This window comes from Macrobrachium nipponense, chromosome 17, assembly GCF_015104395.2.
Source record: "Macrobrachium nipponense isolate FS-2020 chromosome 17, ASM1510439v2, whole genome shotgun sequence".
NCBI classification, from domain to species: domain Eukaryota; kingdom Metazoa; phylum Arthropoda; class Malacostraca; order Decapoda; family Palaemonidae; genus Macrobrachium; species Macrobrachium nipponense.
In genome coordinates, this window is record NC_087210.1 from 83,993,940 (window position 1) to 84,006,428 (window position 12,489).

Below are 12,489 nucleotides of genomic sequence, written 5' to 3' on the forward strand. Positions count from 1 at the left end.
ATGTTTTTCTGAAAGGCTATTGAGGTCGAAATAGCCCTTACTTCGTGCGCGTTAACTTTAAGTATCTTCAAGTCACTGTCTTTGCAAGAAGCGTGCGCCTCTTTAATGGTGTTTCTTAAAAAGAATGCCAGTGCATTCTTGGACATGGGCATGTTTGGTCTCTTGACCGAACACCATAAGTTCTCTGCAGAACCTCGGCAATCCTTCGTTTCTACGAATATACTCTCTAAGAGCCCTAAAACACACAGGACTCTTTCGGGCTGGCCTCTTGACCAATGATCTCTGCCATACCCTTGATCTCGAATGTTCTAGGCCACGGATTGGAAGGGTTTTCGTTTTTGGCCAGAAACGACATATTCAAAGAGCAGACTGCATTATACCCTTTGTAACCGACGTGTTTGCTGATAGCCTGTATTTCGCTAACTCTCTTCGCCGTCGCCAGAGCAGTTAGGAATACAGTTTTCTTCGTCAAATCTCGTAGAGACGAAGAGGAAAGAGGTTCAAAACGATTTGACATTAAATATTTTAGGACCACATCCAGGTTCCACGAAGGTAGCTTCGGTAGTGGTACCTTGGTCGTCTCTGAAAGATCTCAATAGATCATGGAGATCCTTATTGTTAGCGAGGTCAAGACCTCTATGGCGAAAAACTACAGATAGAACGCTTCTGTAGCCTTTAATAGTTGACACTGCCAACTTTAGATCTTGTTTCAGATAAAGCAAGAAGTCGGCGATCTGGCTCACAGAGGTAGTGGTAGAGGAAACCTTTTCTCTTACACCAACTTCTAAAGGCTGCCCACTTCGATTGGTAAACCGCGATTGATGATGGTCTCCTCTCGGTGGCGATAGCTTTAGCCACTGATTTCGAAAAAAACCTCTCGCTCTGGCCAACTTTTGGATAGTCTGAGCGCAGTCAGACTCCAGAGCGGAGAGGTTTTGGTGGTACCTCTCGAAGTGGGGCTGTTTGAGTAGATCTCTCCTTAACGGAAGAGATCTCGGATAATCCACTAGGTAGAACATCACCTCTGTGAACCAGATCGCTGCGTCCAAAAGGGGGCGATTAAAGTCAACCTCGTCCCCTCCGATGCTGCAAATTTTTCTCATCACCTCCCCCAGGATCTTGAAAGGGGGGAAAAGCATAGAGATCCAGGCCCAGTCCAATCCCATAGAAGGGCGTCTACTGCTACTGCTCCCCCCGGATCGAGAACCGGGGAGCCAATACAGAGGAGTCTCGCCGTCCTTGATGTTGCGAAGATGTCCACTAAGGGACATCCCCAAAGTACCCCACAGTTCCTGGCATACTTTCTTGATTGAGAGTCCACTCTGTCGGCAATAACTGTCCTTGTCGTCCTGAGGAGATCTGCCCGGACATTCTCGACTCCGGCAATGAATCTTGTCAATATTGTGACTTCTCTCTCCTTCGCCCAAAGTAGGATCTCTTTCGCTAGAGAAAACAGGACGAGAGTGTGTTCCTCCTTGTTTCTTCAAGTATGCCAGGGCTGTGGTGTTGTCCGAGTTGACTTGAACCACACGACGGGAGACTTTGTTTCTGGAAGAACGGGGTGGAGCGCTAATTGAACCGCTGCCAGCTCTTTGAAGTTGATATGCCAGGTTACCTGTTCCCCTCCAGGTACCTGACACTTCCTCCCCCCCTAGAGTTGCTCCCCACCCCGTGGATGACGCGTCGGAGAACAACACTAGGTCGGGGTTCTGAAGCTTGAGGGATATGCCCTCTGACAGCTTCCCACGGATCGAGCCACCATCTTAGATGGTTCTTCACCCTCTTCCGAGATGTTTACTTCATGTCGAAGTTGTCCTTTTCTGTCCAGCTGTGCACGACAGAAAGAACTGAAGAGGTCGGAGGTGTAGCCTCCCCAGGGAAACAAACTTCTCCAGCGAGGAAATGGTCCCCAGCAGACATCACCATTCCCTCACCGAGCATGAATCCTTCCCTAGAAAGGCAGACACTTTTTCTATGCCTTGTTGCTGACGTTCCTGGGACGGAAAAGAGCCCGAACAGCCACTGAATCCATCTGAATCCCCAGATACACGATGGACTGTGTTGGGGTCAGATGTGACTTCTCGAAGTTCACCAGAAGTCCCAGGGACGCAGCTAGACAGAGTCGTCTGCAAGTCCTTCAGGCACCGGGTCTGCGAGGAGGCTCGTATGAGCCAGTCGTCCAGATAGAGCGAGATTGCTGATGTTGGAAAGATGGAGCCACCTCGCCACGTTCTTCATTAAGATGGTGAAGATAAAAGGGGCCGTACTCAGTCCGAAACAAAGAGCCCTGAATTGAAAGACCTTCCCTTTCAATACGAACCGAAGGTACTTCATCGATTGGGGATGTATCGGGACGTGAAGTAGGCGTCCTGGAGGTCGAGTGATACCATCCAATCTCCAGGTCTTAAGGCCCCCAGAACTGACTGAGGTGTCTCCATCTTGAACCTCTGCTTCTCTATAAAGAGGTTTTAGACGACTTACATCCAAGACGGGCCGCCACCCTCCCGATTTGTTTTCGGTACAAGAAACAATCTGTTTTGTAAAATCCTGGCGTTGCCAGGTCTAAACCTGTTCCACTGCTCTTTTCTCGAGCATCTGCTCGAGCAGGTCGAAAAGTATCTTTCGCTTTGTTAGCAGATACGATGGGGACAAGTCCCTGGGAGTGGAAGTCAACGGGGGCGGCTTTATGAAAGGGATCTTGTAAACCCTTCTCTATGACGTCGAGAGACCAGGTGTCTGCCTCTCTACTCTCCAGGCTTCTGCAAACAACTGCAGCCTGGCTCCTACCGGTGACTGAAGGCACGATCTCTCACTTCTTACCCCTAGACTTGGAAGGGGCTCTACCTCTAGGAAGGCTTCTTCCTCGAGGAGACGATCTAGCGGAAGTCCCTCCACGAAAGGGCTTCTGCTTTCTAAACTGTTGCGTTCCTGACGACGTTGAAGGGCAGCCGGACGTCTCGAAGACTGAGCCAACAGGTCTTGTGTGGCTTTCTCCTGCAGACTCACTGCCAAGATCCTTCCCATAGCTAGGGGTTGAAGAGATGACTCGAGAAGGGAGCATACAAAACAAAGTTCTGTCCTCTGACGTGGGAGAGACAGACTTAGCCGCGAAGTTGCAATAAAGCGACCTTTTCTTAAGAACCCCTGCTGAAAAATGAGAGGCTAACTCCTCTGAGCCATCCCTGACGGCCTTGTCCATGCATGACAATACACTGGACAGCTCCCCCAAGCTGATCGAGTCTGGCTTACGAGATTGGTTGTCTAAGGCTCCAAGACACCAGTTCTAAAAAGTTGAATACTTCTAAGGACCTAAATAGTCCCTCAAAAGATGGTCAGTTTCGGAAGTCGTCCAAGAAAACTTTAGCCGAAGCTAAAAGGGCCCTCCTTGAGGCATCCACCACGCTGGCGAAATCACTTGAGCCGACGTAGGAACCTTCAATCCTAATTCCTCGCCTGTCTCATACCACATCCCTGCCATTACGCTAAGTCTAGACGGAGGCAGGTGCGAAAGTAGTTCTTCCTTTTGCTTGTTTCCTAGACTCCATCCAGGCGTTACCTTCCGGAGAAGCTCTTCTCGTAGATAACGACGTCTTCATCTTCACGAAACCTGGAGACTTGCTTGTCTTCGACGACGAAACTGAGAAGGGGAGAAGGATGGAGCAGCTGGCTGAAAAGTATCGCCAAACGAATCACGAAGTAGTCGTGCCAAAACTTGATAATCTGACGAGGCAGACGTAGCAGTTGTTCATCATCAACATCCTCCGAAGAACCGCTAAGTTCTCCTTCCTTCCCTACCCAAGTGCAAGTCCGAAGGAAGAGGGCAGAAGTCCTTTAGCTCCAAGTCTCCTATCTGAACGATGAAGAGAAGACGAGGGTAACGGATCCTTAACAGTAACAGGATCAGGAATCACCTTTAGAGGCGAACGTGCCAAAGTCTCGGGAACCACATCCGAGTGACAGCGAACTTCCACATTCGCGTCCACAGAGGTCTTACTAGAACGTCTACGAGCGTCCATCTGAGCGTCCAATGTAGCGTTCTCTCGAGCGTCCAAATCAGCGTCCAACGGAGCGTTCCAGCGAAGCGTCCATCAAGAGACTCTTCTACCGTCCCGCGAAGCGTCCTTACGAACGTCCAGCGAAGAAACTTGATCCACTGCCCGACTAACGTAACGTTGAGCGTCAACACTGGTCATGTCGAAAGAGGGGCAGAACGCAAAGAAGTCCGTTCGACAGTTGTTACCAAATCGTCGTCAGCAGAAGCGTCGAAGATCCGGAACGCCGAGCGTCCTCTCTACGGGAAGAGAGAGGAGCATGCAGAGAACTCTCTAACCTAACTGGCGTCTAACGTCTCAACCTCTAGATGAACCCTGGGGAGCAAAACGACGTCTAGAGTGCGAAAAACAATCAGAAGAACGGGGACGAAAAAGGAGCCATTGGAGAAGACTGCTTAGATCTCTTGATAGGCAGTTCTATCGTCTTTCCTTCGACGAGGGACCGTCTCCTTCTGCTTCAGTAAAGCGCCAGTTGCCGCTGCATCGCAATGATGATCTCCGTCTGAGATGTCTCCTTACGTGGAGACGAGCTGCGCTTGCGAGAAGGAGAGGGCGAGGGGCGCCTTCTTCCTTCTCCCAGGAACAGCCTTGGCTCTAGAGCGACTGGGCGCTCGAGGGCGTCATCGTCGGATGATGTCCTATACTTCTTCTGGGGCGGAAAAGCTACGCTTTCCGGAGAAGAATGCCACTCAGGACAAAGCATGACGTGAAGCGTCCAGCTCTTGAAGAGTCCTCTTCAAGGTCGCGAATCCGAACGAGATTTCCTACCCTTGCGCGGGGAGGACCGCGTCGGGAAGCGAGAAACAATCCTTCAGGATACGTGCTCGAGCACGCTCCTTAGCAGCCTGGGAAGCGTCCACAGGAACTGCTGAAGGGACGCCAGATCGGTGGGGGTTCCCCGTAACCCTCCTTCGGCCTTCGACATGCCCTCTCCCTGAGTCCTGGGAGTCGGCAGAGGTCCCAGCCTAGAGGCGCTATAGGGCCGATCTGACGCCCCTCCACTTCACTATAGGGCACTATCACTGCACTTATTTTGCCTGTTTTCAAGGGCAAGCACTTTAGATTCAAGCGTCTTCAATGAATCCAGAATAAGCGAAAGGGTATTACCCTCCGCAGACACCACTTGAGGGCCCGAAGGCAACACTACAGGGTTAGGAGACACAAAATCTAAAGGAGGGTTAGAAGGGGATACATTAATACCCTGTCTGCTACCCGACTTCCCACTCCTGGAGGAAGACCTCCTAATCCTATCACGTTCTAACTTCTTAACGTAGGATTCATACGTCTTCCATTGCAAATCATCTAAGCTTTCACACTCATTACAGCGCAAATCAATCTACACTCTTGCCCCCTACACCCTTTACACAATGTGTGAGGATCAACCAAGGCTTTAGGAAGCCTAACCTTGCATTCCACTTTCGAACACACCCTGGTGCTAGCCGACTACATCCAGACATTTTTAAGGGAAAAATCTAAGCCAAAATAAAAAAAACAGTCCAAATCACGTATGCCAAGCTATGGATCCAATCAAAAAACCAAAAAGTCAAGAGGATACTCAAGCAATATGAAAAGTTTTCCAAAATCCTGAGGCGGAGGTGTGTAAACAGATGTTTACGACACCGGCGACAGAAGAAATCTGATAGAAAATGGGAATGGTTCCTGATACCCGCCTCCCAGCGGCGGGAATGGGTACTAACCACCCTAACTCCACTCCCACGTGGTCGTAAGTTTAGAAATTCTGTCGACTTCAGAGAATACAGCTATATATATATCTGACAGGTAAGTTTCATGAACAAAAGCCGATGTTCATGGAACAAACGGAAGGCAAGCAAACGGCGTACCTAGGTATCTAGGGGACCTATCGGTAACCTTAAGCAGTAATAATGTTTTGATAAATTACGCTACACCAAGACAAATGGTAAATTTTAAAAAGTGCTCCGGCCGACTTTTAGTATAAATGTGTTTATACCTTGAAAGAAGATACTAAGTATGTTCTAAGGAAGACGGAAATTAGTGGCGGTAAGTCTTATCTGTCTAGAAAACACAACTTGAATATTTGTACCTACAGAAAAAACAAAGTCCTTCATGTTCTTGTCTCTGTCATATCACCTATTTTAATGAGCTCCTGTTCGTTCGTTTGTTTGCTGCGCAGCCTCAAATTGTCATGGGGAAACCACACCTTCCAAAGGACGTCACGAAAAAAACTTCACTCAAAAAATGACATCATTATAGACAATATCCAATCGTAAATAAGCACGTTTCAATTTTCTCTGAAACAAAAGAAAGCACAGTGTTTTCAGCTATTGACATTATTTAATGTTACCAAGTCGTAAATTTTTTTGGCAAATACACCTATTTTCTCCAATTAAGCGTTACTTGCACTAGCGCCACGAGTGAATTAGCACGACCGTCTACAAGCTCCGATTTTGTTCCCCAGGAAAGTTTCCCCACAGTATGTAAAAATTGCTACGGGAATTATAGAGGTTTCACAAACTAGTATTATTATGGGCATATAGAAAGGCTCGTAACTTTTGCCCAAAATCACGGTTTAATCAAGAGTGAATACATTTGCCCGACTTGTAAGGAAAAGTGCCGTCTTGACTTGCACAAAAGTCTTTCTGTGCGATAAAACCTATGTAAGGTAAGCTATTTCCTGTATATACCTAGGTATTTTGATTATTGTGTGAAATATGATATTGTTAAGATACAATAAAGTTTGTTCATACTTACCTGGCAGATATATATATCGCTGTATTCTCTGAAGTCCGACAGAATTTCTAAAAACTTTCGACACACGTAGTGGGAGTTAGGGTGGTTAGTACCCATTCCCGCCGCGCTGGGAGGCGGGTATCAGGAACCATTCCCATTTTCTATCAGATTTCTATCTCCACTGTCTCCTGAGGGGAGGTGGGTGGGTACTAAAAAATATATATATCTGCCAGGTAAGTATGAACAAACTTTATTGTATCTTACATATCATTTTGTTCATGAAACTTACCTGTCAGATATATATATAGCTGAATCCCCCCACCCTTTGGCGGTGGGAGAGACAGAAAAAAGGATTTTTAGAAAACATATAAATGTATATGATTGACATCTTGGTTCCTTACCTGTTAGCATAGCTGACTTCGTGATTACTGTCACCCAAGCCTGCTTCTGCTTCACTAGAGTTACCAACAAGGTAGTTGGTGCGCTCTAGATGATCTGTCCAACGGGGACGGGACCACAATGTGACTAGACCATGACCATACCTCTGAGGGCAACGAGGCAAAAACCACCACCTAAGTTAGCCTAACAACAAACTCCCATAACCAAAGGCTAAAGGAAGGGACGACTGTACTCGGCAGCCGACCCTACAACCATAAACATACAAATATTAAAAACTCACCTACCTTTTCTATGGGAAAGGATGAGTGCTACCTCCTGCCCCAAAATCCCAAAATAGTGTCTGCGGCGACGTATGGTCCGAGAGAGTAACAGCTTTCATAGGTCGTTCTCACCTCCCTAGTAGGTAGTGCGAGGCGAACATGAGTTACTCCTCCAAAAAGTAGCACTTAAAATGTCTTTAAGAGCCAATGTTTTTCTGAAAGGCTATTGAGGTCGAAATAGCCCTTACTTCGTGCGCGTTAACTTTAAGTATCTTCAAGTCACTGTCTTTGCAAGAAGCGTGCGCCTCTTTAATGGTGTTTCTTAAAAAGAATGTCCAGTGCATTCTTGGACATGGGCATGTTTGGTCTCTTGACGAACACCATAAGTTCTCTGCAGAACTTCGGCAATCCCTTCGTTCTACGAATATACTCTCTAAGAGCCCTAACAGGACACAGGACTCTTTCTGGCTCTTGACCAATGATCTCTGCCATACCCTTTGATCTCAAATGTTCTAGGCCACGGATTGGAAGGGTCGGGTTTTCGTTTGGCCAGAAACAACATATTCAAAGAGCAGACTGCATTATGCCCTTTGAAACCGACGTGTTTGCTGATAGCCTGTATTTCGCTAACCTCTCTTCGCCGTCGCCAGAGCAGTTAGGAATACAGTTTTCTTCTCGGTCAAATCTCGGAGAGACGAAGATGAAAGAGGTTCAAAACGATTTGACATTAAATATTTAGGACCCACATCCAGGTTCCACGAAGGTAGCTTCGGTAGTGGTACCTTGGTCGTCTCGAAAGATCTCAATATATCATGGAGATCCTTATTGTTAGCGAGGTCAAGACCTCTATGGCGAAAAACTACAGATAGAACGCTTCTGTAGCCTTTAATAGTTGACACTGCCAACTTTAGATCTTGTTTCAGATAAAGCAAGAAGTCGGCGATCTGGCTCACAGAGGTAGTGGTAGAGGAAACTCCTTTTCTCTTACACCAACTTCTAAAGGCTGCCCACACCTTCGATTGGTAAAACCGCGATTGATGATGGTCTCCTCGCGGTGGCGATAGCTTTAGCCACTGATTCGAAGAACCTCTCGCTCCTGGCCAACTTTTGGATAGTCTGAACGCAGCAGACTCAGAGCGGAGATGTTTTTTGTGGTACCTCTCGAGTGGGGCTGTTTTGAGTAGATCTCTCCTTAACGGAAGAGATCTCGGATAATCCACTAGGTAGAACATCACCTCTGTGAACCAGATCGCTGCGGGCCAAAAGGGGGCGATTAAGTCAACCTCGTCCCCTCCGATGCTGCAAATTTTCTCATCACCTCCCCCAGGATCTTGAAGGGGGAAAAGCGTAGAGATCCAGGCCCGTCCAATCCCATAGAAGGGCGTCTACTGCTACTGCTCCCGATCGAGAACCGGGGAGCAATACAGAGGAAGTCTCGCCGTCCTTGATGTTGCGAAGATGTCCACTAAGGGCATCCCCAAAGACCCCACAGTTCTGGCATACTTCTGATGAGAGTCCACTCTGTCGGCAATAACTGTCCTTGTCGACTGAGGAGATCTGCCCTTGGACGTTCTCGACTCCGGCAATGAATCTTGTCCAATATTGTGACTTCTCTCTCCTCTCGCCCAAAGAAGGATCTCTTTCGCTAGAGAAAAACAGGGAGCGAGAGTGTGTTCCTCCTGTTTCTTTCAAGTATGCCAGGGCTGTGGTGTTGTCCGAGTTGATCTGAACCACACGACGGGAGACTTTGTTCTGGAAGAACTGGAGCGCTAATTGAACCGCTGCCAGCTCTTTGAAGTTGATATGCCAGGTTACCTGTTCCCCTCTCCAGGTACCTGACACTTCCTCCTCCCCCCCCTAGAGTTGCTCCCCACCCCCCCGTGGATGACGCGTCGGAGAACAACACTAGGTCGGGGTTCTGAAGCTTGAGGGATATGCCCTCTGACAGCTTCCACGGATCGAGACCACCATCTTAGATGGTTCTTCACCTCTTCCGAGATGTTTAACTTCATGTCGAAGTTGTCCTTTTCTGTCCAGCTGTCCGACAGAAAGAACTGAAGAGGTCGGAGGTGTAGCCTCCCCAGGGAAACAAAACTTCTCCAGCGAGGAAATGGTCCCCAGCAGACTCATCCATTCCCTCACCGAGCATGAATCCTTCCCTAGAAAGGCCGGACACCTTTTTCTATGCCTTGTTGCTGACGTCCTGGGACGGAAAAGCCCGAAAAGCCACTGAATCCATCTGAATCCCCAGATTACACGATGGACTGTGTTGGGGTCAGATGTGACTTCTCGAAGTTCACCAGAAGTCCCAGGGACGCAGCTAAAGACAGAGTCGTCTTCAAGTCCTTCAGGCACCGGGTCTGCGAGGAGGCTCGTATGAGCCAGTCGTCCAGATAGAGCGAGATTCTGATGTTGGAAAGATGGAGCCACCTCGCCACGTTCTTCATTAAGATGGTGAAGATAAAAGGGTGGGGCCGTACTCAGTCCGAAACAAAGAGCCCTGAATTGAAAGACCTTCCCCTTTCAATACGAACCGAAGGTATTCATCGATTGGGGATGTATCGGGACGTGAAGTAGGCGTCCTGGAGGTCGAGTGATACCATCCAATCTCCAGGTCTTAAGGCCCCCAGACTGACTGAGGTGTCTCCATCTTGAACCTCTGCTTCTCTATAAAGAGGTTTAGACGACTACATCCAAGACGGGCCGCCACCCTCCCGATTGTTTCGGTACTAGAAACAATCTGTTGTAAAATCCTGGCGTTGCCAGGTCTAAAACTGTTCCACTGCTCTTTTCTCGAGCATCTGCTCGAGCAGATCGAAAAGAATCTTTCGCTTTGTTAGCGGATACGATGGGGACAAGTCCCTGGGAGTGGAAGTCAACGGGGGCGGCTTTATGAAAGGGATCTTGTAACCCTTCTCTGTTACGTCGAGAGACCAGGTGTCTGCCTCTCTTACTCTCCAGGCTTCTGCAAACAACTGCAGGCCTGGCTCCTACCGGTGACTGAAGGCACGATTTCTCACTTCTTACCCCTAGACTTGGAAGGGGCTCTACCTCTAGGAAGGCTTCTTCCTCGAGGAGACGATCTAGCGAAGTCCCTCCACGAAAGGGCTTCTGCTTTCTAAACTGTTGCGTTCCTGACGACGTAGAAGGGCCAGCCGTACGTCTCGAAGACTGAGCCAACAGGTCTTGTGTGGCTTTCTCCTGCAGACTCACTGCCAGATCCTTCACCAATAGCTTGGGGGAAGAGATGACTCGAGAAGGGAGCATACAAAAGTTCTGTCCTCTGAGCGGGAGAGACAGACTTAGCCGCGAAGTTGCAATAAAGCGACCTTTTCTTAAGAACCCCTGCTGAAAAATGAGAGGCTAACTCCTCGAGCCATCCCTGACGGCCTTGTCCATGCATGACAATACACTGGACAGCTCCCCCCAAGCTGATCGAGTCTGGCTTACGAGATTGGTTGTCTAAGGCTCCAAGACACCAGTCTAAAAAGTTGAAAACTTCTAAGGACCTAAAAAGTCCCTTCAAAAGATGGTCCAGTTCGGAAGTCGTCCAAGAAAACTTTAGCCGAAGCTAACAGGGCCCTCCTTGAGGCATCCACCACGCTGGCGAAATCACCTTGAGCCGATGTAGGAACCTTCAATCCTAATTCCTCGCCTGTCTCATACCACATCCCTGCCTTACCGCTAAGTCTAGACGGAGGCAGGGCGAAAAGTAGTTCTTCCTTTTGCTTTCCTAGACTCCATCCAGGCGTGTTAACCTTCCGGAAAGCTCTTCTCGTAGATAACGACGTCTTCATCTTCACGAAACCTGGAGACTTACTTGTCTTCGACGACGAAAACTGAGAAGGAGGAGAAGGAGGAGCAGCTGGCTGAAAAGTATCGCCAAACGAATCACGAAGTAGTCGTGCCAAAACTTGATAATCTGACGAGGCAGACGTAGCAGGTTGTTCATCATCAACATCCTCCGAAGAAACCGCTAAGTTTCTCCTTCTTCCCTACCCGAGTGCAAGTCCGAAGGAAGAGGCAGAAGTCCTTTAGCTCCAAGTCTCCTATCTGAACGATGAAGAGAAGACGAGGGAAACGGATCCTTAACAGTAACAGGATCAGGAGTCACCTTTAAAGGCGAACGTGCCAAAGTCTCGGGAACCACATCCGAGTGACAGCGAACTTCCACATTCGCGTCCACAGAGGTCTTACTAGAACGTCTACGAGCGTCCAATGTAGCGTTCTCTCGAGCGTCCAAATCAGCGTCCAACCGAGCGTCCAGCGAAGCGTCCAACGGAGCGTCCATCAAAGAGACTCTTCTACCGTCCTGCGAAGCGTCCTTACGACGTCCAGCGAAGAAACTTGATCCACTGCCCGACTAACGTAACGTTGAGCGTCAACACTGTCATGTCGAAGAGGGGCAGAACGCAAAGAAGTCCGTTCGACAGTTACCAAATCGTCGTCAGCAGAAGCGTCGAAGTCGGAACGCCGAGCGTCCTCTCTACGGGAAGAGAGAGGAGCATGCAGAGAACTCTCTCTAACCTGGCGTCTAACGTCACCTCTAGATGAACCCTGGGGAGCAAAACGACGTCTAGAGGGCGAAAAATCAGAAGACGGGGACGAAAAATGACAATTTGTCCAAAATTGCATTTTTCCTAACTATACAAAACCTGAGGTCCTTTACAATAGGAAGGTACTAGCGGCAGCTGGATAGGTCGTAAGCTTTCGAACAAGGGTTCGTAGTTAACTGCTTGTCCGACAGGCGTCGCGCGAGCCGCGCGCGACTGGGAGGTAAACAAATCACTTTTGCTTTTGGCCCAAGCAAAACTGCAGAGTGAGGGGTGGCATGAGGTGGGACTATGTGTAAAAGGACCTCAGGTTTGTATAGTTAGGAAAAATGTTATTGTTATGATACAATAAAGTTTGTTCATACTTACCTGGCAGATATATATATAGCTGTATTCTCCGACGTCCGACAGAATTTCAAAACTCCCGGCACACGCATGTGGCGGCCAGGTGGTTAGTACCCATTCCCGCCGCTGGGAGGGATATCGGATCATTCCCATTTTCTATCAGGAATCATT

At 48.5% G+C, this 12,489-nt stretch overlaps 1 protein-coding gene across 2 annotated transcripts in view; it reads right to left on the reverse strand.

Moving 5' to 3' along the window:
- LOC135196393 (actin-related protein 6-like) overlaps positions 1-6,316 on the reverse strand; it is a 41,434-nt gene extending 35,118 nt beyond the window's left edge. The window contains exon 1 of one of the 2 annotated variants that reach the window (XM_064223195.1): positions 6,119-6,316. The gene's annotated coding sequence lies outside the window, so the exon portion shown is untranslated. Of the gene's footprint in view, positions 1-6,114 lie in introns of both variants that reach the window. The other variant, XM_064223196.1, reaches the window with a different exon arrangement.
- Between the last annotated feature and the right edge of the window lie 6,173 nt (positions 6,317-12,489).